The sequence below is a fragment of the Callospermophilus lateralis genome, chromosome 20, assembly GCF_048772815.1.
Source record: "Callospermophilus lateralis isolate mCalLat2 chromosome 20, mCalLat2.hap1, whole genome shotgun sequence".
Lineage (NCBI taxonomy): Eukaryota > Metazoa > Chordata > Mammalia > Rodentia > Sciuridae > Callospermophilus > Callospermophilus lateralis.
The window spans coordinates 9,048,655-9,075,413 of record NC_135324.1 but is presented as its reverse complement, the minus strand read 5'-3'; the positions used below and the strand labels follow the sequence as shown (position 1 = coordinate 9,075,413).

The 26,759-nt window shown below is 36.4% G+C and overlaps 1 protein-coding gene across 1 annotated transcript in view; it reads left to right on the top strand.

Moving 5' to 3' along the window:
- Positions 1-26,759, top strand: part of Grm7 (glutamate metabotropic receptor 7) — a 769,727-nt gene that overhangs the window by 112,623 nt on the left and 630,345 nt on the right. The gene's annotated exons all lie outside the window — the stretch shown is intronic.

Here is a 26,759-nt window from a genome sequence, read left to right as displayed (position 1 = left end):
CTCTTAGGACACTGATCAGGATAAGCAAGGACAGAAGAGAGGTCTGATGATGAGGGAGGTTCTTGTTGGAGGTCTTAAGAGCATATCACACAATGATACAAGCTTTGAAACCCAACAGCATGGCTAATATCAGGAGAGAATGTTCCCAGGTATGTGAACAGATAGAAAGAAGGCAAGGGAGTAGAAAATGAAATACATGAACTCAGAGTGGCTACAAGATATGGTATGTGTCAGAGAAGTGGTTTTATAATGAAGTGGGAAAAAGCATTAAGTGCCAACCCAGGTGGCTTGTCCTGTGGGTGGTAGTCTAATGGTCTTGACTTAGAGAGCATGGTGGAGCAATCCATCTTGTGTCAGAAAGGATATCTTGGAGGTCTCAGAGACTCTGAAGAGAAACCAGACAGGAGAATAGTGTAGTCACTGCAATAAGTAAAGATGCTGGTCTGGAAGAAGTGGGGAGACCATAGGAAATCATGGTTCTACAGCCAGAGGGAATTAGGAATGGATTAAATATAGAACAAGACGTAAGAATAAGGGCTTTGAATCTGGGTAATATATGTTGTTCCATAGCACAAGGAAAAAGGTCAGTCAGAAGTGGAACTGAGCAAGGAAGAGATGAATTTATTCTAGTTGTGCTGGGCCGGTGAAGGGTTGGCGTGGATCATAGCCTGAAGTTGTACATTTTGGGGGAGACTTAACTGCATAGAGATGGTAGTAACTTCATTAAAGTAAATAGAGTTTCCAGAATATGAAATAATAATGGATTTATTAGGGGCAATTTGGCAAATCACATCTTAGTAATGTGATTATATAAAGGTGTCAATACAAGATGTAGAAAAGGGATATTTTGGGGTAGGAGAAGAAAAGAAGAAAATACCAGGCCATTAGATGCCAAGGAAAGTGGTATTTTCAAGGTAAAACATTTCTAAAAAGAACCAGGACTAAGAAAGTCTGTTGGAGTGGGCAATTATGTAAATTACTCTTTCAAAGACTCTGATGGGGAAGGAGCTATGTGAGGACAGACCACTTGCAGGGAGGTGGCAGGGAAGTAATGGGGCTTTGTTTCTGTGAGAGGAGACCCAACTGTGTTAGCAAGGAGTAGAAAAGCAGTCCTCTTATTCTGTTTTCTGCCTATTTTATGTAACTGAAACTATTAGTTGTCCTCAAAAAATTAATAACATTACACTAAGAGTCCACAGGAGGGAGACACTACTTTCTAAAAGTGACCTGATGAATAATTAAATTACCATAAATTCTCAATGCTTAAATTAGTATTTGGAGCTTTTACATATTTATTTTTCCTGTTGTAAAATATTGAAGAAACATTTTTAAAACTTTTGTAGAACATTTGTCTTGGACATGCTGATTCTTCCTTTAACCTAATATAGCTTTTTTTATTTAAGAAAACTACTTGTTGAGCATGATTTTTATAGACCTTGAGTAATGATAAAAATATAAATTCTTTTCTACTGTTTTCTTAGTAATTATATCCCATATACATGTGGTAAGTGTTTAATGTGTGTGTTTGTGTGTATGTGTGTGTGTGTGTGTGTGTGTCTGTGTGTGTTTGTGTGTGTTTCTGAAGTTCTTCATGGTGAAGTTGAGTGTTCAAATAACTGGATTAAGTTGGTATTTCTATGCTGAAAATGAGATTTTAATTAAGGATGTGATGTTACTATTTCTGGTTCCATATAGGCTACCCTTCCCCAGTGTCTTGGAATGAGTGAATCACATGGCTTGCTTTGCATAAATGAGAGTAAGTAAGAGGGATGCATTTAAAGACAGAGCACACCAAGCTTTCTTCTGCTTCATGGTGAAAGAGTAAACACTCATTCATAGAAGATCCCGTAGTGACTGCAAGCAACATAGTGTTTCTCAGCCAAATTGTGTGCATCTTGAGATATAGGTAATAAATAAACTTTCTTCACATAATATGTCACCCAAGCTTTGCCTCTAGGAGACATTATAGTATTTCAGGCTTCATAGGTAACATTATCTACATTACAACTCTTCAAATCTGCCATTGTAGGTATTTTAGTGCTATCATAGATAAAAAGTAAATAAACAGTTATTATTATTTGCAATAAAACTTTCTTTGTAAAAGTAGATAGCAGACAGATTCAGTCTATGGAATTTATTGAAATCTGCTTTAAGGCCCTGAGTTGTTGAGTTTGTTGTAGAAGCATAACATATACTATACCTTCTGATATAACTATTATTTACACTTTATAAAGAAAATTTGCTTTAGAAAAGTGAAGAGGTGCAATGGCAATTTTGTATTTATCTGTGAGAATATTTGCTAAAATAGTACCATGTAAAGGTGATTTGTGTTCAGATCTTTAACTGAGTCACAGCAGGAATCAATGAAATAGGGCCATAAAAATCTACTTGGGAGAGTTACTTAAGAAAAAATGGGTCACCTAGAAATTTTCCTCAGTATTGAACACATACACACACACACACACACACACACACACACACAAAAAAAAAAAAAAAAAAAAGAAGGAAAGAAATTCTCTCTGAAAAGCTATAGCAATGGCCAGGAAAGTGGTAATTGGAAGACAAGTTATATCTAAGCAGAGACTCATGGAAATACATCTTCTGACATTTTCTATGCCATTTAAACCCTAACACAAATAGTAAATGAGTTCAAATTGTAATTACAGAGGTTTAGAGAGAGGTCAGAGGTGGGATTTAGGGATGCTAGTGATTTTCCATTTCTCAAGTTTTGAGATTGGTTGCATAGGTGTGTTGGCTTTATGGAAATGTATCCGGCTGTATACCTGGGCTTAGGTGTCCTTTTCTGCATGTATGTTATACTTAAATTAGTCATTTAAAGAATTAGAGTGAAATGAATAATTTCTGAAACATTATGTAATCAATGCACAATCTGGGTTAAAGAGTGATTTGGAAAGTGTGATTGTTAGGTCAATAAATTTCATCTTGCTATGGTATAGTCAAGGACTCTCTAGGCAATGCTATATTGGGACTTTGCTCCCACATTGCCTATTTTCCAAAACAATGCTTCTTTGGGGGCTAATCCTCACAGTGTGTTGATATCTCTTTCATGAGAAAATGCCCCAATTTCTCTTCTGATGAGCCAAACTTCTTATGTCCATCAATTTTCTGTCTTGAAAGCAAAGGTATCTTCCTTACCCACAGCCTTCATTTCTTATCTGCCTTCTGTCATCCGTGTTACTGATTTCTTGCTTCATTGCAAATGGAAACCTAAACCCAGGATTCCTTAGGGGAGCTGAGAGGATCCTATTCACCAGAAGCAAAATCCCTGACAAACAAATCTTTGCAGCTCTATCAAAAAAAAAAAAAAAAAAAAAAAAAGGAAGAAGAAGAAGAAGAAAAAAAGGAGGAGGAGGAGGAGAGAAATATCCATCCAATTCTCTGACATACAAACGGACTGAATCCAGATGAAACACTGCAAAACTGGGAATTATCTGAAAATTATCAGGTTCCCAGAATGTAGTAATAAGTTGTGATAAAAAAAGATATATTTATAATTTCAAAATCTTGGCTTCGTTTTATTTTTTCACTGTGTGAGAGAGTTTAGATTTAATATAGACATACTTATAGATATACTTAATTCATTATTCCAGAGCACTTTTGCCTTGCTATTTATTTATTAATTTTTAAAGCTGATTTTATTAACCATACTGATAATTTTGTTTTCTTGGTCAAAGTCCTTTACTGAAATTGACTTCCTAAGTGGATAATTAATTTTATCTCCTTTCAATAAAAATTTTGGCTTAATATTTTAATAGCTTAAAAGAAGATGCTTATTATATTTAAAATAAGAGGTATATTATTTTCTAATTAAACTTCAGAGTATAATATATATTCTCATTAACAAATTATTGGATTCATTATGGACTATATAAATAAAGTACATGAACTTACATAATATTTAAAAAATTTTTTTTCTCTTATGAAATTATATTTTTTAAAAAATCAGCAAATGCAACCACAATAGTAATAATATTGGGCTTGACATTTTAATAAGCACATTCCGAGGTTTCAAAGAGTAATAGAAAAATTTAGATTATAAGTAGGGTCCGTTAGAATTGAGTTTAAGTTTGATCTCTACTACTTGTTTGCTTTGTGATGTGAACAATTTCTTTCTTTCTTTTTCTTTTTTTTCCTGATACTGGGGATTGAACCCAGGGGTACTCAACCACTGGGTCACATCTGCAGCCCTGTTTTCTTTTTCACTTTGAGACAGGATCTAAGTTGCTTAGGACCTTGCTAAGTTATTGAGGCTGGTTTTGGATTTATCATCCTCCTACCTCAGCCTTCTGAGTTGCTGGGATTACAGGCATGTGCCACTATGCCCAGCAAGCAGTTTAATTTCTGTGAGCCTGAATTGCCTTATCTGTATAACAACATATAAATTCCTGCTTCACATAGATTACTATCTGGATTAAATCAGACAATAGATGATCAATAAATGATAATTTCTCTTCTCTTTGAAAAGCATCAAATTTAAGTTATACAAAGTCTATTAAAAGACAGCTGCATCTTTAAGATCTAAATCCTTGGATCTTAGTGACTTACAACCACAAGCCAAATTCATCAGTTGTTGTGGACTGACCTGTGTAGTTCAGTGTTTCTTTTCTTTCTGGAACTTAGGCCCAAGGTGTGACTACTACTTTAGATAGACATTGCAAAGGAAAAGGACAAACACGCCTGAATCAAACTTCCCCTTAAAAGTGGCATATATAACATCTGCTCACATTCCATTGGCCAGAGCGAGTCACATGATGGAGATTTATAATAGGGCCTCACCTGTACTTTGCAGGGATCCTCTACAAGGCATGCATTCATGTATGGAAAAGGAGAACAAATAAATGGGGAAAAATATAATATGCTTCAGTGATATTGCCCATCAGGGTGTTACTTAGCGGAGTAATGGTCTTTTGCCTGAGAATCTTAAGAAATGGTGATAATTTATACCCAGTCATCCAATATAAATCAAAATAAAGAAAAAAAGTAATATTAGAATGTAAAGTTGTGCAAAGCTTTTTTAAAGGCTGCGTTTGTATGCATGTGCACGCAATGCACAGTGTAGTTAAAGAGACAGCTTTACATGTGTATAATTTTCAGATGAGCTGTTTAATTATGAACTTATTTCTGGACCTGTATAGAGCACATGAAAAATACACCTATTTGTAAACTGGTAAATAGGCCCTTCCCACATATAAAGAACAGCTTGTTTCAGAGTTCAAAATATAATATGATTAACTTTTAATTTGAGTTGGAAAAAAAGAGTAAGTTACCCATAAATTGAGTTACAAGAGTAGTTTCACTTTTAAAAACCGAATTAAGGGTTTTGAAATTAATTTAGTTTTGAACAGAATGTGCTTAGTGTAATTTTGTTTATTAGACTGTCTTTGGACTAGCTCTTTTGAACAAAACAGAAAGCAGTTCTATAATTTGAATGACTCCTTATCTATCTATTGTTTTACTTTTTTCAAATTAGGAAGTAGGAAAAAGGTAAATAATTCTCTTTGAAGAATAAATCATTAATAATTTTGAAGGGATGCTGATACCTTAAAGGTATAATTCTTAGGAACCCAGGTTCTGAATCAAACAGCTGTTTCATTTCTAATCTTGCCCCATAAAACTGTTCAGATTTATGTTTGAGGAATTTAGCACAGGTTTTACTACATTCAGATTCCTCCTCTGAAAAACTAGAATAATCATAAAGTTGCTCAGATTATTAAATGAGAACCATATGCCCAGCAGATACTGTTACTTATTAAAGCACAGTTTTTTTTATTATGCCCCATTTTATAGAATGTGATATTGAATAAAAAATGCATTACTGATAATCACTAATAAACACATGTAAGATATTTAAAAATATTTTGCATACCTAAATGAAATGATATTGTTGAACATATGCTTTATCCTGAGCTTGTGGATAGACATTTGGGATAGAGAGATATGCAAAAATGGGGATGGTACCTAGACTAATGGTAGATGTACTAAGATTATAATGTGCAATGAGCAAATGCAATAGACAACTGCAATACAACCATTTAACATTTTTGGATAGTTCTCAAAGGATCCTACCATAGGAAACTCTGAGATGTTACTGGTATACACATAAGACTTTTGCTTACTCTAAGACTGATATGTGGAAATGAGTCACTGAGCTAGTGAGTGAGCCTACATCTGTGTTAAGCATATGCTTCAATTTTGTTTGATTTTGCAATTTTAGCTAAGAGCAGGGGGATTGCTGTTACAGGAGTAATTAATTCAGTGTAATTCTATAATAGTGATACCATCCAATGGTGCAGATACCTGTTCCTGCGGAACAAGATCCCCTTAAATATAGTAGCTTAAAGCAGAAGTAAACATTTATTTCATGGTTTCTGTGAGTCAAGGATAATGTGAGTAGTTCAACTGATTCAGTATCTCAAAGAGATTTTGGTCTATATACCAGTTAGAGCTGAAGTGTCTTGAAGGCTGGATAAGAACTAGAGGATCTACTTCCTAGATTATAGTTGCCTGTGCCTAGCAAGTTAGCACTGGTTGGAAGTGTGGGTCCTCAGTTCCTTGGCTTGTGAACCTCCCATAGCATGGGGGAGGGCACAAGGTTGGGCATGGGGGAGTGCACAAGGTTGGGCATGGTGGTGCATGCCTATAATTGCAGCCACTCTGGGGATTAAGGCAGGAGGATTACAAATTTGGGGCCAGCCTGGGCAACTTAGTGAGATCCTATCTCAAAATAAAAAATAAAATAAAATAAAAAGTGCTAGCAATGTAGTTCAGTGGAAGGATGCCCCTGGGTTCAATCCCCATTAACCCCCCCCCCAAAAAATGTCAATAGAGATTGTTAGCTTACATCATGGCAAGCAGGATAAACGGTCTCAGAGGGCTCAAAGAAGAAGCCATTGGTCTATTTTTTTTAATATTCTTTTTTTAATTGTTGATGGACCTTTATTTTTATTTATTTACATATATTTGGTGCTGAGAATCAAACCCAATGCCTCACACATGCCAGGCAAGTGCTCTACCACCGGGCTACAACCCCAGCCCCACATGGTCATTTTTTTAAAAATTATTTTGTTGTTGTTGTAGGTAGACACAGTATCTTTATTTCACTTTTATGTGGTGCTAAAAATCGAACCCAGCACCTCACATGTGCTAGGCAAGCATTCTACTACTGAACCACAACCCCAGCCCCCACATGGTCTTTTTTGACACAATCTCAGAAGTAATATTCCTACATTATGCAGTATTTCATGGTTACACAGGTCAGTCACAAACAATGTAAAAAGAATTAAATACAAACCTGAGAAACAAGAAATGAGAATACTTTGGATCCATTTAAGAGACTGGATATCATAGTAAAATAATAAGAATTGCATGTGTGTATATATGCACTGAGTTAAAATGAAAAGGATTTGGAATTACAAAATAATATTTAGTGAAAGATATCCCTCTTGTTTTTTAAAAAGAATATCTAACTTTGAAATTGCAGAACATAAGTGTTAGGACAGATATGAAATATTTAACTAGGAAAAACTTTTAAATAAAATCTTTTTAGACCATTTACAATGAGAAATTTATACTTTCTGTTGAGAACAAAACTATTTTTAAGAACTCATTTTATGTTTGAAGTAGTTATATGAAATTCTTGATCAAGACTTTTACATGAGTTTCTTCAAATTCTTGATAAACATCTTCAACAAAAAACTTTATTCAAGTCCATAGATATTAAAATAATAAAAATCATTTTTATAACTATTTAAAACTTATGTCAAATTCTATTTAGAATTATAACATCTCTGTCTTTTCAATTTATTGTGAAAATGTGAATAGATTTAAAATTCGATCAATTTTTTTCTTGTCAAGTATTTCAAAATAATGATGAAACTATAATTTACAAAATGTATTGCCTTGTTGGATTAGGGACTCTACAATGAGCTTGGATGCCTCCAAAATAGCATGAGACAAATACAAGAAAAAAACACATCAGACAATGGACAGAAAAAAATCAATATATGAGATGATTTAGATTTCAGACTGCTTGCTGGAGTTGGAACTATTAGGAGGCCCTGCTTAGAATCTCCCTGCATAGGCCCTTCTGGCATTTGTACTTTGGCTCTGTGAGAAGTTGGCAGTGCACCTCATGTGTAGTGGGGAAGACCACAGCTTGCAGCTGGTTCTTGAGATAGATGGACATATGTTAGTTCATGTCCTTGACCAAATCAGCACATCAGGATGGAACAGCAAATACTAGATATTGTTCATTCTTTTTACTACCAGGCAGGCAGGTCCACAGGCCTACTTAGTGGTTCTTCTCAGGGCTACCTTCTAGGGAAGCCTGAAGACTGCACACATTTTAGCATGGAGACTCTAGACAAGTAGACACAAGTGCACTGGATCCATATTTCTTATAAACCTATACCTCATAGTCTACAGTAACAATAGTATGTTGCACAGCAATTTTTCAAAGATAGACCCACAGACCATGGCAGGTCTATGGTCTTATAATGGAGCTAAAAAAATTCCTGTTGCTGAGTGACGTGGCTCTAGTTAACTCAGCACAATGTATCACTCATGTGATTGTGAGGATACTGGTATACATAGCACTGTTTTGTCAGTTGTATAACAATATAGGACATACAATTATATGCAAAACATAGCACCTGGTAATGGTTTTAAATGACTATTACAAGTTTATGTATTTACAATATTTTACTTTTTTGTCAGTTGCTCATGACAGTCAATGATCTTGACATATCATACATTTGATTCAAATGGGGTATAGGAAGGGCAGCAGAATACAACAGACACTAGTATTGCTGTATGTATATACGTGGCTGTATAATCAATGTGATCCTGCAATGTGTACACGTGAAAAATTGAGAATTAATACTCCATTTATACTTTAATATTTTACTGATATTTCAGAGTGTATTCCTTGTACTTAATGTTGGGGGGAAAAAAAGTTGAGTGTATATTTAGTTACGATGTTACCTTGGTAACAGTTTCAAACATTTCAAGTTTATCTTGTATCTTGACTGCATCAAGAGGCTATGTAGAGTGATTAACCTACATCATCTAGTTTGTATGAGTGTACACTGTGATACTGAAGCAAGGACAAAAATTATCTAATGATGCATTTATCAGAACATATGCCATTTTTAAGTAGAGCATGATCGATTTTACTTTGAGTCTGATAAAATTTGTCTGTTAAATTTGTATATCAAATGGTTTTATTATCAATTTCATAAAATCATAATCCTGACATCTTTATAGTTCTAAAAGAATTTCCGTTTTCAGTAAAATTTATTGTATTTTATGAATGAATATATGTTCAATATATTGAATATATGTGACTGATATTACTCTGGACTATGAGTTATAGGTTTGCAAGAGATATGGATGCAGAACACTTGTGGGTAGAAGTGAGGCACACTATTGCCTACTTGTCCAAAAGCCCCAGTGGTCAAATGTGTTCAGAGTCTTCAGACTGCCATGGAAGGTAGCACTTAGAGGAACTCAGGAGAAGCCAAGCAAGGTGGCCAGTGGTGAGGAAGGTTCTGACTAGCCTGTGTCCTGTACCAGCTCATGCATTGAAGGGGATAAAGCCAATTCCATATAAACCATGTGACTAAGATATAGGAGAAGCATGATTCCTCAAAGGACAGTGGGATGTTATAATCAGAAAGATACTAACCCCCCATTTTCTCTCATCCCCAAATCCATTCTTTCTGCTCATCTGAATTTCAGAGGAGCAAAGATTTGGATATATGTTTGGAAAGAATTACCCAGGAAATGAGGAAGTACTTGTCTCATATACATCATATACCCTTTATCATTTCTAAATAGATAGGTTAATGGCTAGAAAACGAATTGGGTCATAAATGCCTAGTGAATCTCAATCAACATCCCATGCTTCAAAGTTGCATTAGGTAGACTGCCAGAAAAAGTGGAAGGAACAATTGCTAAGAAATGCAGAGTATAACTGAGTGGGAATGCCCACAGGGTCAATTATAGTCCATATCTGGGTATATTAATATGCTTTCTTCCATTTGGCCATATGGATTGTTCATCTGATTGTGTTTCCTTTTTACCCAGACTGTAAAGAAGTGCAGAAGAAAAATTATTATTTTTCCATAAAAATATTAGTTCTTGTGGCTGTTATATCCTTTCTCCCAGTCCTTGTTTCTTTCTTATTCCAAGTATAACTCTAGAATAATATCATAAGTCACACAAAATGGGAACAATCTAGGATCCAGATAAGTATGTGGGGTGCCTTTGGGAAACCTCAGAGCATGGTGACCAAGGTTGACCATGGCGACCATTGGTTAATCATCATGGGCATCTGTACCAAATTGCAGAGCAAGGATCCATGTGATTGAGGCCTTACACAAGTTCAAGTTCAAGGCCAAGTTCAAGTTCCCTGGCTGCCAGATATATATATCTCAGAAGTAGTGGAGCTTTATCAGGTTTAATGCTCATAAATTTGAAAACATGATGACTGAGAAGAGGCTCATTTCTGATAGCTGTGGGGTCAAATAGACCCCCAATTGAGGTCCCCTAGACAGGTGGGGGATCCTGCATTCATTAAGGCTTCCACCATGTTGCCCCCTCCTTAATCACACTCACCAATAAATCCTGTATCATATTCAAAAAAACAAACTAATAAAATATTAATAATGGGAGGAAAAGTTAGCAATTTTTCATTAAATTAATTTTCATTTTAGAAAAATAATTCCTATAAATATAGTAACATTGTATAAAGTTATGTATGTGTTGCACCTATGTAAATGGATAGATAGAAAATATATATATATATATGGATATATACATGATATGTATGTATATACACCCATAATATGTGGTAAAGAGATATTAATTTCAGTTTATAATCTTGAAGTATTTCTAATGAACTAAGTCAAAACAAACTTTTGCTATGAGTACCTATTCTATGTTAGAATCTGAAGAAACTATAATGATAAAAATGTGACCCTTCTTTAAAGTAATTGACAAATAATGATGATAATTAAGACACAATTAAGTGACTTCAAATGATACAGAATATATCAAGGAGTATAGTTAGAAGAGAGTTTAATTGTTAGGGGAAAACAACAAAATTTGATAGATAACTTAGGAGAGATAATTTAAGGATTATTTCTAAATAGACTGCATATACTAGCCGGAAGTATTTCTACTTGGGTTTCCAGCTTAACCTAGATTTCTCAAATAACTAGTGACAGTGTGGGTAATGAGGACCTGAGGTAGGTGACCTGCTTCTGACTTAACAGTGGCTTTTGGCAAGTCCCTTCAGCTCTTTGAGCATGTTTTCCCATCTATGGAAGGAGACAATGGCCCTATCCACCTTGCAGGGCTACTGTAAATATTATAAACTGAAATTAATATTCCTTTACCAAGTATGCATGGTTGTATATACATACATATTATGTAAAGATTAACACAGAACAGTGTAATCATCAATAGAAATCTAGTTATTGATAGTTTTGGGGCTTAGAGATCGTCTCTGTAAACTTAACTTTTCTCTAGCAGATATTATATACTCAAAGTAGAGATTGCATTGGTTACCTTGTTAACTCACAGAGATTCAGGAAAGTCTCTGTGTAGATATATCTCAGTATTTGAAATAGTTCAACATCTCTGAGCACATATTATCTCATGCTCCCTTTTCAAATTCCCAGCCAATGCACCTGTGCTAGAAATATTCTCATGGTGTAAGATGGGAAGTTCTGAATTACCAACCCTTTTCTGAGTTTGCTCTCTCCTGGAAAAATCCAGCTTGTATTTTCCTCTTAATATAAAATTGGATACTCTTAATGAAAGAATTTTCAATAATCTGACCTCCACAAAATGTTCAAGTTTATCTCTAGGTTGTTTCATAAGCAAGAACACACTAAGTATGTAACATACAGTAGTTGGAGTAGCTTCAAATGAAATCCAAACTCTGAAACTGCATGGAGGACTAAGAGTTTTCAGTATTAGAAAACAGGCCGTTGAGGGCTGGGGTTGTGACTCAGTGGTAGAGCACTTGCTTGGCACATGTAAGGCACTGGGTTCGATCCTCAGCAGCACATAAAAAATAAGCGAATAAAATAAAGGCATTCTGTTTATCTACTGCTACAATAAAATAAAAAATATATATGAAAAGAAAATAGGCCATTGACTGGTCCTTGACTCAATTATTTTGTAGAATTAGGAGCATGGGAATGTTCAAAATGCTCCTTTCTATCTTACTTTGAAATTAAGGCAAATCATAATCTTTTCTAAGCCTAAAATCCTAACATTTAACAAGGAGGTAAAAGAGCGTCCATGGTATAGATTTGCAGCAGTGTACATTTGAATAATGTCTGCAAATCCCAATGAGTATGCACGTTTTTAAAAATATAAGTGTAATCCTCTGAAACTATCTTTGGAGTTTTATTGTTGTTGTTTGTGTTTTTATTTACTGTGGAATGAACCACAGAACCACATCCCCAGCTCTTTTTATTTATTTATTTATTTATTTATGTTTATTTTGAGACAGGATCTCACTGAGTTGCTTAGGACCTCTCTAAGTTGCTGAGGCTGGCCTTGAACTTATGATCCTCTTGCCCCAGCCTCCGGCCATTGGGATTGCAGGTATGCACCACCATGGCTGGCTTTTTTGGGCCTTTTAACTGGATTGTTCACAATGTGTGGATTTTCTCGCTCTGCCAAGGTACCTCTCTGACCCAAAATGAGTTAATAGAACCAAGTGGCTCTGAGCATCTCTGCAACAGCTTGGTCTAAAGTTGTATTTCCAGTTGTCTATTTCCTTTGTCAGGAGTGGCCTACTCAGACTGTTCCTGATTCAATTTTCCTCCTTTGTTTAGGGAGTTGAAATTATTTGGTATTCTAAGTAAACACTCCCAACTGATGGAACTGCTGATGACAGCTCACATCATCACCAGAAACCTTTAGGTACTTACTCTGCTGATTTGCCAAATGTGTTCACATTTAATTAAGAGAACTCTCCTTAATCTGGAGAAAGTTGCTGAATGGGAAACTCAATTGTTTGGAAATTTGCATGTCCTCCAGAAGACAAATGGAAACAAAATTAAATACCATCTTGTTAAAGGAAAATGGTTTGCAAAGAATGAAAAACATGGCTGAAAGATGATTTTATTTTTACCCTTAAATACAAGTTTATCATTCTGGATGAGATAGTCAGTTGTTTTTACTTAATTTTAGGGTTAGAAGTGACTGTAGAATTTGATAGGCTTATCCCTGAGTCTTATGTGAACTTTTTCCTCCATTACTCCCCTCTGCCTTAACTTTCTTCTTTCTTCCTTGGAATAAGCTTAGAGCCTATTAATAGGACTTCAGTTCTCTCTGTGCTGTAATTAATAGCACAGATTTAAACAAAACACTTTATTGCTCTCAAACTGTATTTTCTTATCTGAAAAATGCAGGTGATAATAACAACGATCTCATAAAATTTATGTGAGGATTAGATGAAATAATGAGTGTGAAAAGACCTTCTCCAAACCTGTAAGTCTTTATTATTAGGAGCTAGCAATTTCTTTGTAGAAATATTCAAAATTATTCATTCTTATCTTCATGGAGGACTTTGTTTACCTCACAACAAATAGACTCAGCTTTATTCATTTAAAGCCAGTTTCCCACCATTCTGTCCTCAGATACAAAACTGGTGCCTAAATGTTTTTCATTCTTTCTTTGGTTTTTTTAAGGGGGGTGGTGGGTGGGTGGGTTATTTTTCATGTGAAAGTGATGGTAATATCTCTATTCCTATATTTTTGCCGTTTTGATAACACATACTGAGTATTTCCTGGGCACTAAACATTGAGCGATTTAATATAACTAACTTGCCCATAAACTATGATATAAGAACTATAGATTCACCACTTCATAAATGAATAAGCTGGAGTTTGTTTAAAGAACTTGCCCAAGGTCACACAGTGGGCAGGTGGCAGAACTCTGGTCCATACCCAGCTCTGTCAGATCCTGTATACACTGGGTCCCTTTAGCTGTTAGAAATGATGATTGTCACCTTGTAGACACTGTAAGGTTATCCCAAGAAAAAAATCCTTAACTGATAGATGTCTAGGAGGTCCTTGGGATGGGTTTTGGGAATCTGAGAAATCCCCAGAATTAAGCACAGTAGGTTGTGGTAGGTGAGTGTTTTTTGTTTGTTTGTTTGTTTGTTTTTACAGATTCCAAAATTAGAAACCCAGACCTATACTGAAAAAAATACTATTCATTAGTACCTGTTACAGGAAAAATAAGTGAACTTTATTTAGCACCACTATGACAGCTGTAGGGATGACTGCAGTGGGGTTTTCAGTAGGAAGAGACTGGACTCAACTCCAGTTCTAATAAGGGAACATGGGAATTTATACACAAGGAGCAGGGCATAGGTCAGTGGATAGAAAACATCAAGAAAAAGAGTGTTACAAGGCTGGAGCTTTCTGGGAGACTGAGGCAGTGTGACAGCTCCCCTTCAAACCCTGGTTCTTGTAATCAAGACAGGGAGATTTAGGATATGTCAATCAAAGTAAGGCAGGAGTTTATTAGAAGGGATGTGAAAGGGGAAAGAGGATACTCTCAAGGGAGAGGGTGAATCCTTTCTGAGAGGGGAGGGATAGCATGCCTCTCCTGCCCTTCAGTTTTATTGGGAGTCCCAAGGATGTTTCCAGAGAGTCCTACCCAGGTCCACCTCTTGAATTTTGACACACAACAGGATGACCTCATATTTTCAAGTTCCCAATGTTATGGCAACATTAGGTCACTTTGGCCCTTATTGACCAGTTCTAATTAGAACCTGTTCTAACAGATTTTATGATTGGGGAGGATTACCTTTATCTACCCGAATTCCAGGATCTGTTCTGTGTAAGGGTCACAAAAGTGCCTTCGCTCAGGGTAACTTGTGTTCCTCTTATCAGTTTTATTTCAGGCCTGCATTTCTTCTACAGATAACAGGTAATTTGCTAAGGAATATTACATATCCTGTGGACTTAAGCCAGGCAGGACTGCAAGTAAATTGCTTTTTAAAAGTAAAAGCATGAGGAGGTCAGCACAGTGGGCCCATTTTATAGAATTATTCCCTTAACCTTGTATTCTCACCACTAATGTCCCTTAGTCCCTTGTGAAGATGTTCACACTAACCTGGCCTAACAGGATTCTTGTTGAAGATAGGTCCAAGGTCATCAGACCCATGATGGAGGATGAGGAACCCATAGATATTGTGTTCATATTTCTGAAAGCCCTTTCCACCCAATAATGAAGATAAGGTTTTGAGAAACAGGAAAAAAAAGTATTATTACTTTTCCAGCAAAAGAGAAACATAGGGGACTCCTGTATGAGAGTCTATGCTTCTGCCCCTCAAGGGCAGCACAGGGTTTTTAAAGAGATGACTCAAAGGCTATATTCCAAATATGCCTTGCTAAGAGTTGTAATTTACTTGTTAACTTGGGAGATTTCTTAGATCTTCTGAAGTCATCTCTGAAATCTGAATTATTTCATTCCTGTGGTGGGTGTTTACTCAAGGACAGATGACTTGGCCTAGGATGGGTAAGAAAGATAATCCTCTTCTACCCCCAGAGTAGGGAGGGAAGATTAGGAACGGGAGATCTAAGAAGGGGAGAGATTAGAAAGAAGGAGCGAAAGAGGAAGAGAAAGAATTTTGTGATTTTAAAAATAAGTCTCAGCAGCAGAGCTTCAAGGGCTATATTCAAAGCATGAAATGGACCACTATTCCATTCAGATACAAAGGATGGGGGATTCTTGCAGAGCTGACTTATTAGAAGGAATCTTACTTAGCCTGAGCAATGCAGAGGCAAATAGGGAAGTCCCAATGTGAAGACCTACCTGAGAAGAGAGTTCAAAGGAGAATGATTAGAGATTGTTTAAGGAAAGAATGTTTGTCAACTATAGCCCCAACTATAGGTGGGGAACAGGGGCAGCACCATCTTTCTTAGCTCTGTTCCCTTTAGAGAAAACCTCCTGATAAAACCATGGAACTGTCAGGAAATAAAAACACACAGGCACACATGCTCAAAAAAGGTTTTTCACTATATCACTGACCCATCAGGATAATGATTGCAGAAGCAGAGTCATGGAAAGGAAAAAGGTCTTCCCTCAAATCCATTGAGTTGGTACCTAGCTTAAGAAAAACTGTGGGGTAGATACAGCGTGAGACTAGGGTCAGAATACTTAGTTTTGTGTCTTGCTTTCCTCCTGCCTTACTATACAGTTTATGAAGACTTCAATATGCCAGACTCTTGCTTCTTTTACCTGACAAAAATGTTGGAGAGGGGCTTAAAATAGTATCTAATTTGTAGAATTGTTAAATGAATTAAATGAGGTGATCCACACACCTAGAGAATGGTACCTGGCACATATATTAATGTTACCAGTCATCATCATCATCATCATCATATCGTCATCATCATCATCAACAACAAGATGGACATAAGTGAAACTCCATATATAAAAGAACTTTCTGTAAATAAAAGAACCTTTATAACCATTAGTTAATTGGTAAATATCTACTCTGATGTTCTTAGTGACAAATTTTCTTCTTTAAAGCATTTACTAAGTTTCTATGTTCATGTTCCACTAAATACAGTAACTTAATTGAGCACTTTATGTCTCTGGTGGAATTTGAGCACTAGGAGGTACTTTTTTTGGTCATTTTAGTCTTTGCATTATCTTTTAACCCAGTTTAATGCAGAGAACAGAGCCAAGGTAATTATGTTATTTTTCATTTACATAGCTATCACTCAAGGCCAGTAGTTTTTAGCAGTGCAAAATCTGTTTTATCTAAAATGGAATCCATTTAATAACACCAAGTACTTATTCCTGTAATTGACTAACAATTGAAAGCAAACCTAGTAACAGAAAAAGGCTTGAGTTATCTATACTGAGTCCACGGGTGTGATAATGGGCGTCTCTTTTCTTCAGTCTTAAAGGATTAAAAAGAGATTTTAAAATGTTAAGTGAATTTGTAATAGAAACAGTGGGAAAGGTATCATTTTACATTTGAGCTTCCACAAAAGCCTTAGGAAATGGCAAATCAGCCATTTATGTGTACTGGGCTCCTTTTTTTTTTTTTTTTTTTTTTTTTTTAATTCTGCCCTTTGTTTTGCAAATGAGGGTTCCTTGGAACATAGCTTTCCTCTAAAATAAAGCTTTTGAACTTACCTCAGAAGGAGGTTAAGCTGCCAAATCAGATTCCCCCTGCATTTTCTTGGACTGCATTTTCTTTCACTACCCCTAGAATCCTGATGCTCACTCTTGGTTTCCTCCTTGGTGCTTCAAAGAGGCCTTGCTTCCCTGGAGATCACCTGCTTTGAGTGCTCTGCAAGAGGATATGCAGGAAGGAAGCCTGTCAAGTAAGGACAAGAGGAAGCCTAGAGGACCAGGGTCCACTTAAGAAAGCACATTTTAGCTGGTGGTGCAGGCCTGTAATCCCAGCATAAAGCAAGAGGATCACAATTTTGAGGCCAGCCTTAGCAATTTAGTGGGGCCCTAAGTAATTAGACCCTATCTCAAAAATAAATAAAAAATAAACAGGACTGATGTGGCTCAGTGGTAAGCCCCCTGGATTCAATTCCTAGTACCAAACAACAACATGTTTTATCTCAGCTGTCAGTCCAATCCCCTTGTGCCTAAAATAGGCCAGGCATGGTGGCACAGGCCTGAATCCCAGCAGCTGAGATGAGGGAGAGGGGTTGAAGCATGAGGATCAGGAGTTAAAAGCCAGCGTTGGCAAAAGCGAGGTGCTGAGCAACTCAGTGAGACCCTGTCTCTAAATAAAATACAAAATAGGGCTGGGGATGTGGCGCTATTGTCGAGTACCCCTGAGTTCAATCACTGGTACCTGTCCCCTCCCCCCAAAAAAACCTGTAAAATGTCCCTTCCAGTTATGTGTAATCTCCTAATTTAAAATAATAATAATAATAATAATAATAATAATAATAATAATAGTTTCTTAGAATTCCAAATAGATGAAAAAGCAGAAAACAATTATTAATGAACCTCCAGGTACCCATGATAGGGTTTAGGACACACACTACCCTCAAATCTGTCACTTTGGCATATTGAGTACTTTCAGTATATTGAGTACTTTCAGTAGAAGGCATTTGAGAAACTGGTAGCTGGAGATTTTTCTCTGCCTTCCCCCTCTCCTTCCCTCCTAAAGAAAGTCCAAAAACTCTCCCTCTGAGAGATGGCCTCCTATACCCCAAGAAAATGTAACAGGGGTTCACTTGATGCTTTGACTATATTCCTCATGGCTTTGAAACTTACATTTTTTTCCCCCAATCTTCTTTACTCTAAACTTCACCTCCCTGATCTTCTTCCTCCTGATCTCTCCCTAATCTCATTTTCTCCGAATCCCCTCTACAAAAGCCCCCTGTTCCTGTGGATGGGCAGAATCACAGTCTTTGGGACAGGAGTCCCCTGTGTTTCTCCTTTGCTAGCAAAGCAATAAACCTTCTTTTTCCTTTTTCTCAAAACTGTGTCCTCATTATTACATTGGCATCCGGACAAGGACTGAGCTTTCAGCAACAGAAAGAAACATCTTTACCTGCAGGGACACAGAGAAGAATCTGAACAGATTGGCCTTGCTAAGTCTCCCCATCATTACTGTTCCAACACATCCTTTGTGATATTCACACCCTTTTCATATTTCTCCATTACTATCTGCTCTTCATGAAACCTGTTTAAAAAAAAAAAAAACTAAACTAAAAACCAAATATTTTCCATTTCTTGAGTCTTCATTTCCAAAAATGTGTCCTGTCAAACTTATACTCAATATGTATGTGTGATTTTATCTTGTTAATCTGTATTTTATGTAGGGGCCTCCACCATGAATCTAGAATAGGTTAAAAAAACCAACTACATTTTCCTCCCTTCACTCATAATTCTTCAAAACTTGTTAACTCATAGTTTTTCTTGTCTTTCTTATAATCTTTCTTGTCTCTCTTCTTCCTCTGCCTTTGTTATTTTGAAGCAAACTCTATAGAGTATATTATTTCAACTGTAATAATTTGAGTAGATTTCTCTGTCAAGGACTTTTAAAAGACAATTAAAATATCACAATCCCTAAAAATAAAAAAAATATAGTTAATATTCACCATTTCCTAATACTTTTATAATTTTCTTTGTTTTAAATACTGATCAATTTTCCCCTTTTATCATTTTTTCCAAGTTCACTTAAATTAAGATCCAAATAAAATCAAGCCTTTCAACTCTTTTTATCTCCTTTAAGACATTTATTTTTTAATCTACTTATCTACCTTTTCTTTTATCAACTATTTAATTTAATTTATTAAAGAAACAACATTTTTTTCTTTGTATTTTGCACAATTTGTATTTGTTTCTAATGATTTGTCTGACATATTTGTCCCTCCATTGAATTTTCAGTGTATTGACAATTACATATAAAGGCTTAATCTATTCTGATGGGTTTGGGGGTTTTGTTCATTTGTTTTTGCAACAATATGCACACGACATTTGTGGGTTTTTTTTTTTTTTTTTTACTTTTATCTGAATATATATGGTGTATGGCTATCTTTTAGTGATGTTATATCTATTGATGATCATTGCTTAAATCTATTAATTTACTAGGGGACAAAACAAAAATCTCTGGACAGCATCATCACAAGGTCATGACTCTGTTCTGGACTTTCTTCCTTGCATTGAATTCAGGAAGAAAGTAGGCAGTGTTTGGCTGATGGGATTAAAAAAGCAACTCAGGGAGGGAAATAACTCCCCAAGCATAAGCTACAGGGCAATAGGACTGGAACTGCAAGGATCTGCAGCATAAGAAATGCCCTACAGACTATATAATGCAGAAGTTAATCGTATGGCTTAAACAGTGAGTTTTATGAACATAAACTTTGTGGGAATGTGTTATTTCTTTATGGCATGATTCCTTATGATTTTTTAAATACTTTTTTTTTAAGACCAATTTTAGGTTCACACCAAAATTGAGAGGAAAGTGTAGAGAGGTTTCATATGTTCCTTGGTCCCATGGACATGCACAACAGTCCCTATTATCAATAGCTTGCACCAGAATGGTATATTTATTATAAAGGATGGACCAACATTGATGTATGATTATTGCTTGACGATTCGCTCTTAGTGTTGTGCATTCTATGGAAATACACAAGGGTATGATGACACATAGCCACCATTGTAGATAACATCATATAGTTTCATTGTCTTAACAATCCTGTGTGCTCTACCTGTTCATCTCTCCTTCTCCCTAAGTCTTGACAACCAGTGGTCCTTTTATTGTCTCCATGGTTTGACATTCTTCACAATGTCATGTAATTAGAATCATATAGCAGACAGCTTTTTCAGATTGACTTCTTTCACTTAGTAACATGCAATTTTGTCCCAACTTTTTAAATATATGATTCTATAGTGAACTGTAACTTACAAGAGTGAGCTATAACACAGCAACGAAATGTTTATTTGGCCAAGGAATACAGTCAGTGAAGTGTATCTTGTGGAGATTGTTGTGCATCAGAATTTCGAAAGACATGCAGGATATCATCACTACTCACTATGTGCCCATGACCAACAGCCTCAGCATCAGAAGGTAGATCCCAGACCAATACCAGACTCATTGAATGGGAAGTTTCATTTTAACAGGATCTGCAGTGATTCATATGCATGTGAAAGTTTCAGAAGCACTGCATTGCAAGATGATTTATTCAATTAAATTGTTTCTTTATGATGCTCTGGTGATCACTATAAAATAGCAACATAGATATATCTCTAAATATAAAATATATTTTAAAATAAAATATAAAATGTAGTGAACTGCATAAATTTAAATATATGTAAATACATATGTAAAATAATATATATGTAAATGTATGTAAACTACATAAATCTGAAGAGTGACTCCTAACCAGGATGTTCAATCATGTGTATCATAGGAAAGTCTACTCTTCAGAGCAGTGTTTCTCAGATTGTTTATCAGATGCTGAACTTCATTGTTCAAATGCAGATAGGTTCCTGGAGCTCAATCCATATTTACTGATATCATCATTTCTTAAGAGTCCAGGAGTCTGGATTTCACATAAGATAACTATGCAATTACTATACCTAACAAAATTTAAGTTTAAAATAATATAATTGTGAGATCTATTGCATAAAGACTTCTTAGTATAGATGTAATACTATAAATATGACCTCAATGAACTTGTATGTAAATTTCTAACTTTTTAATTTAATTTAATTTTTTTGTGGTACTGGGGATTGAACTCAAGGTCATTTGAGCTACATCCCCACCCAATCCCCCATTTTTGAAACAGGGTCTTGGTAAATTACCCAGGCTGGCCTTGAACTTGTGATCTTTAACCTCAGCTTCCTGATTCACTTGGGTTACAGGCCTGTAGTGGTGCTCCCACCTAACTTCTAACTTTTTCCAAATTTGTTCCTGCTTCATTAATGCATGTGTTTACTTGTATAATCTCTTCTGAGTGCTGATATGTGTAAGAGTCTGCTTAAGTACTTGGCAATTCATGATAAAATAAGTTACTCTCACTTGTCTAAGACCTTTCATTTTGGTTGACAGAATGTAGATTATAATTGATACAGTTGATGTAGCTTGATGATGTCAATTTACATAATATAAAATAGTTTCTGAGAGCCAAGAGGAAGGTATCCCTAGGGAGACCAGATCTCTTAAATGAGATAGGAAGCAATTAGATCATATCATCTTAATAAATTCTGCCAGATTGTTTTTCAGGACACTTTTAAAAAATGATCTGTCAATAGTTTTGTCATTATTTTTTAAACAATTAAAATGTTTTCTCTCTCTTCTTGAATAAATAAATGGCCCGTAGGTTATTTAATCCTCTTTCCCTTGAATATTCCTTGTGGATTCCACATAACATAGATACATGCCTACATTGTCCAAATGGCTCATTAATATGTTTCTATCAAATGCATTTTATTATATTATACACTTTCATCTTAATACAACAGAAATCATTGATTTAAATGAATCTCCCCCACTCCTAGATAAAAATATATACTACTTGGTTGTTATGGTTATAGATATACAGTGACCTCAAAAGCTCATGTGTAAGACAATGCAAGAATGTTTAGAGGTGAAATGATTGGGTTATGAGCACCTTAACCTAATCCGTGAATTAATCCCCTGGTAGGGATTAACTGGGTGGTGACTGTAGGTAGCTAGGGTGTGGATGGAGATGGTAGATCAGAGGGGGTGTACTTTTGGAGTATATATTTTGTCTCTGGTGAGCAAAGCGCTCTCTCTCTCTCTCTCTCTCTCTCTCTCTCTCTCTCTCTCTCTCTCTCTCTCTGCTTTTTGGTGTTATGTCTTGAGCTGTTTTCCTCTACCACTCCCTACCATCATGATATTTAGCTTTACCTTGAGTCCCTGGGAATGGAGCTGGCAGTCTATAGACTGAGACCTCTGAACCCCAAAATAAACTATTTCTCCTCTAATTGTTCTTATTGGTCTTTTGGTCACAGCAATGAAAAAGCTGACTGAAACATTGCTCATGATTAGTCACTTAGTAAGAAGAAGATTGAGTGAATGAAAGTTTAGTCTTCTGGATTTTGAATGGGGAAAGTTCTTTTCTCACCTAGAAGTGTCACTTCTGGGCAGTTGCTAAAGAATGAAAAAGTAGAACATCTGCATATTTGGTACAGGTCTCACTTGCCAGGGAGGAAACCTTTCTAATAAATGAAATAATTGAATTTATCCAGGATCCCTTGGCTTAAAGGATTTTTAAAACAAAGCATGTTTTAGTCAGATGGTTTCCTTGTTTCCTTCTTCATGTGGTTGGTTAATATTTGTTGAATGTCTACAACATACCACTTATTTCTATAGCACTTAGCATGGCTTGGTACTTGGTGTTACAGTATAGCCTGATGAATTAGTATATTAATGGCTTTTTTCTCACACACACATAAAAAATCATACACCGTACTCATTTCATAGAAACCAAATACATTAATATCAAAGAAAACTGCAAAACTGACATGTAAAAATAGGTATGGAAATATCATTGATCACTGGTCCCAACTTAGAGAACTTCTGGAACTTCTGTCTTCCTACTTCTGCTGTAGCAGAATTGATTGACTCACTGGATAGAGGCAGGACCCTGTGAATAAGTCCACACAATTTTTAGGTGCCCAAGAAAATATTTTACTTTCTTCTAAAATCACAGGTGGGAAAAACCCTGAACTTTAAAGTTGAAGAATGTGTTTGAATATATAATATAAACACATTCACCTTTATATCTATGAAGGTGTGAATATACTGCAAATACATTTTGTAAAATGTACATTTTGCTTTTGGTTTGTTTGGTTGTTTTTTGCAGGGCTGGAGATCAAACCCAGTATCTCAGGCATGCTAGGGAAGCACTCTACCATTGAGCCACATCCCCATCCCAATGCTTAATTTTTTTTTTTAACAGAGGAAGTGGCCCATGAAACCAAAAGTGCCTTGTACCCATGTAGGTCCCAGTGCAGCTATGGTAGCAGAAACAGGGGCCCAAGTTAGTGTCTTGGGGCCTCCTCTTCTTTTATTAATTAAGAGACTTCCTTCTGAAGCATTGCATATTAGTTTCCTAAGGATGCTCTCACCAAGCACTACAAATGGGGGCCATAAAACAATAGAAGTTTATTCTCTTACAGCTCTAGGGGTTAGAAGTCCAAAATGAAGGAATTAAAAGTATTGCCTCCTAGTAAGAGAGAATCAGATTTTGGCCAGAGATCCTTGGTGTTCCTTTAGCTATGTCACTTACTCTCTGACTCTGTCATCACATGGCCTTTTTCCTGTGTGTCTTTATCCAAACTTCCCTCTTCTTATAAGGACCAGACATATTAGATTAGGGCACCATCCAATCAAGACCTTATCTCACCTTGATTTCCTCCATAAATATCCTAATTCTCCAAAAAATTTCCAGTAACCGTTCTTGGAGATTAGATTTTGACTTATTATTATTATTTTGGAGGCGACACAATACAACCACAGCAGAGTGTTAGCATGGGGCCATCAGAAGGGGACTGAAGTATACTGTGGCCTGGATAGCATCATTCCTGGGGACAAATTCCAAGTGGTGCTAATAGACGTTTCCCAAGGAGTTGATGGTACTGGGTCCCAAACTCTTTGCAGACAGGCTATGGGACCTTCCTGCAATAAACACACAAATAGGGGTAGCAAGTTCACTCTATTACGGTACAACTTTTCAAGTGACTCTGGAATTTATCCCTCCCTGTCTTTTCACTTCTGGAAAATTCCTCATTTCATTCAGGGATGGTCTCTCCTCAAATCCTTCTTTTGTCTTATTTAACACAGACTTGTTTAACTCAAAGCCTGGATCTTTAGTAATGGGAAAACTAGCATCCTCTTATCTAGGTCAGAGAAGTCTTAATGCTTAAACCTTCCCCAGGAGGGAGGGGTGATAAATGCTATCCTGCTGAGCAGCGAAGGAAGTCATACCAAACCAAACCAAATCAACCAACCAAATCTAACACAATCTCTGTTTCCAGAGTAGAGCAGACTGATCGTTTATACCCTAACCTCTGCCTCATGATACAGAGGGGAGAAAACTTAATTTTTTCCAAGATGAAAGATGATGAACTTAAAGGGAAATGATGTTTGAACTGGAAATTTCAAGGGCACATAAGTGATTGCTGGGCACAAGGAGTTTTCTATTGGGGCAGGGCATTCCAGGCAAAGAACAGAGATGCAGAGAGATGTTCACAAAATCATAGTCTGGTGTGGCTATGAATATAGTGTGTGGAACTGTAAGATAAGAGTTGAGCATAGAAAAATCTGTCTGTTAAAGATCAGTTTTCTGAACTTTAGAAGAGGGGTTATTTAAAAACCATTCCCTAGAACTACCTCTGCCCCAGGAAACTCACTGCATTAAAATGACACTGATTGCAGATGTTTCTGGGGAGACTATTAATTTTATATGGCTGCTGTAACAAATTACCACAACCTTAGGAGAATAAAACATAAGTTTATTGCCCAGTGTTTTTGGATGTCAGAAGTTGAGGTGGATGTCATTGAGCTCATTTTTTCTAACTTTTAGAAGTTTCCCTCATCCCTTGGCTCTTGGCCCTGCCCACTTTCATACCCAGTCATGGTGGCTCAGTCTTTCCCACATTCCGTTACCTAATACTCTCTCCTGCTTCCCTTTTTCACTTAAAGGGAACTTCTGATTATTTTAAGCCTGCCTGGATCATCCAGGATATCTCAAGGTGATCTCATTAGCAATCTTAATTCCACCTATAAACTTAATTCACCCTTGCCAAGTAATGGACATATTCATAGGTTCCAGGAATTAGGGTGCAGACATCACTGGAGAGAAGTGTTGTTCTTCTTACCACAAGGAGAGGGTAAAATAGAGACTTAAGGTCCACGTCTCTGCCATGTGGAAAGTTAAGGAATAGTTCATTCTAGGATTCAATAGATGGCATAGGTGGATAACTATAGATGTTGTCTATTTATATAGAGGGGACAAATGTTTAGGTATATCTTCAGTGCATGACATTCCAAACTCCCCAGGTCTCTTGCCACTTATCTCTATAAAGGTTGGGACACCAACTCCCAGAGTCATGCAACATGAACACACATAGATGTTTTCACAACAGAATTGTTGGTCGCTCCTCTGCCCTGTCTTTTCCACTCTGTGTCTTCTCTGGTATTTTCTCCTCATGAACTTCCTATATTTGCCCCACATGCATCTTATTTGAACATTAGTCTCCTGCTTTCTTTTAGAACCCTCATTATCAAAGCATCTTGTTAGAGGGATTTAGCTAGTGACCATAATTCCATGACTCAGAGAATGACATTTGTACCATCATTTACATTTAAAAGGCAAATTCCACTTACCCAGAGACCTACCATTTAGTTAACAACTAGTAGGAGTCTGCAGTATCAGAAGTAATGCACTGATATATTTATATCCTTTTTATCTCATGACACCTTCCTTGCAACAAAGCCTTACATGGTTAAGAGAATGTAGCTAGGTGACTATTTGTGACTGTTTATCATCTCCATACACCCCCTGACAATGACTAAATTGTAGCTTCTCAAAGCTGATCACATATTTCATATCCTAATCAAAAAGGGGAGGAAGGAGAAAGCACAGATTTTGGCAGTGTCCTGTCAGTCATATCAGAGAGCATGATGGGATCTGACATAACCCAGTGATTTGGAGACCATGACTCATGTAGCCTCACTTTCTGAGAAACACTGTTGGCAGCAGCTAAATTTGCTAACTATCAGTGCCAGCTACAAGTTGCTTGGTGTATTGTGGCCAGGAATGATATTGAAAATTCGGTCCTTGTCCCCAATGCTAAGCCAGTAGAGAGGGCAAAGTTTAGAGAAAAAGGAAAAAGTATTGTTTTGGTAGAGAAGGAGAAAGACAATGGATTCACATCTCACGTCATATAAGCTGCTATTCTAATTGTTAGGGGGAACAGAGAGCTTTTAAAAGGGGGCTACAGAGGCTCTTTTCCAACCATCATTATCAGTAGATCTAATTAAAGTATAATTTGTATCTGAAAGAGCTGTTTTTCTAGTTTCCAGGTCCAGAGCATCTTTACTCTTGTGGACAGTGAGTATAAGGGAAGATAACTCAGCTTAGGACAAGAAGAATATTAATCTTGTTTCCCTTGCAATTAGGGAAAGGAAAAGGGAGGAGGAAAAAAGGCCAAAAAAAAAAAAAAGGCAGGACTGGGGATGT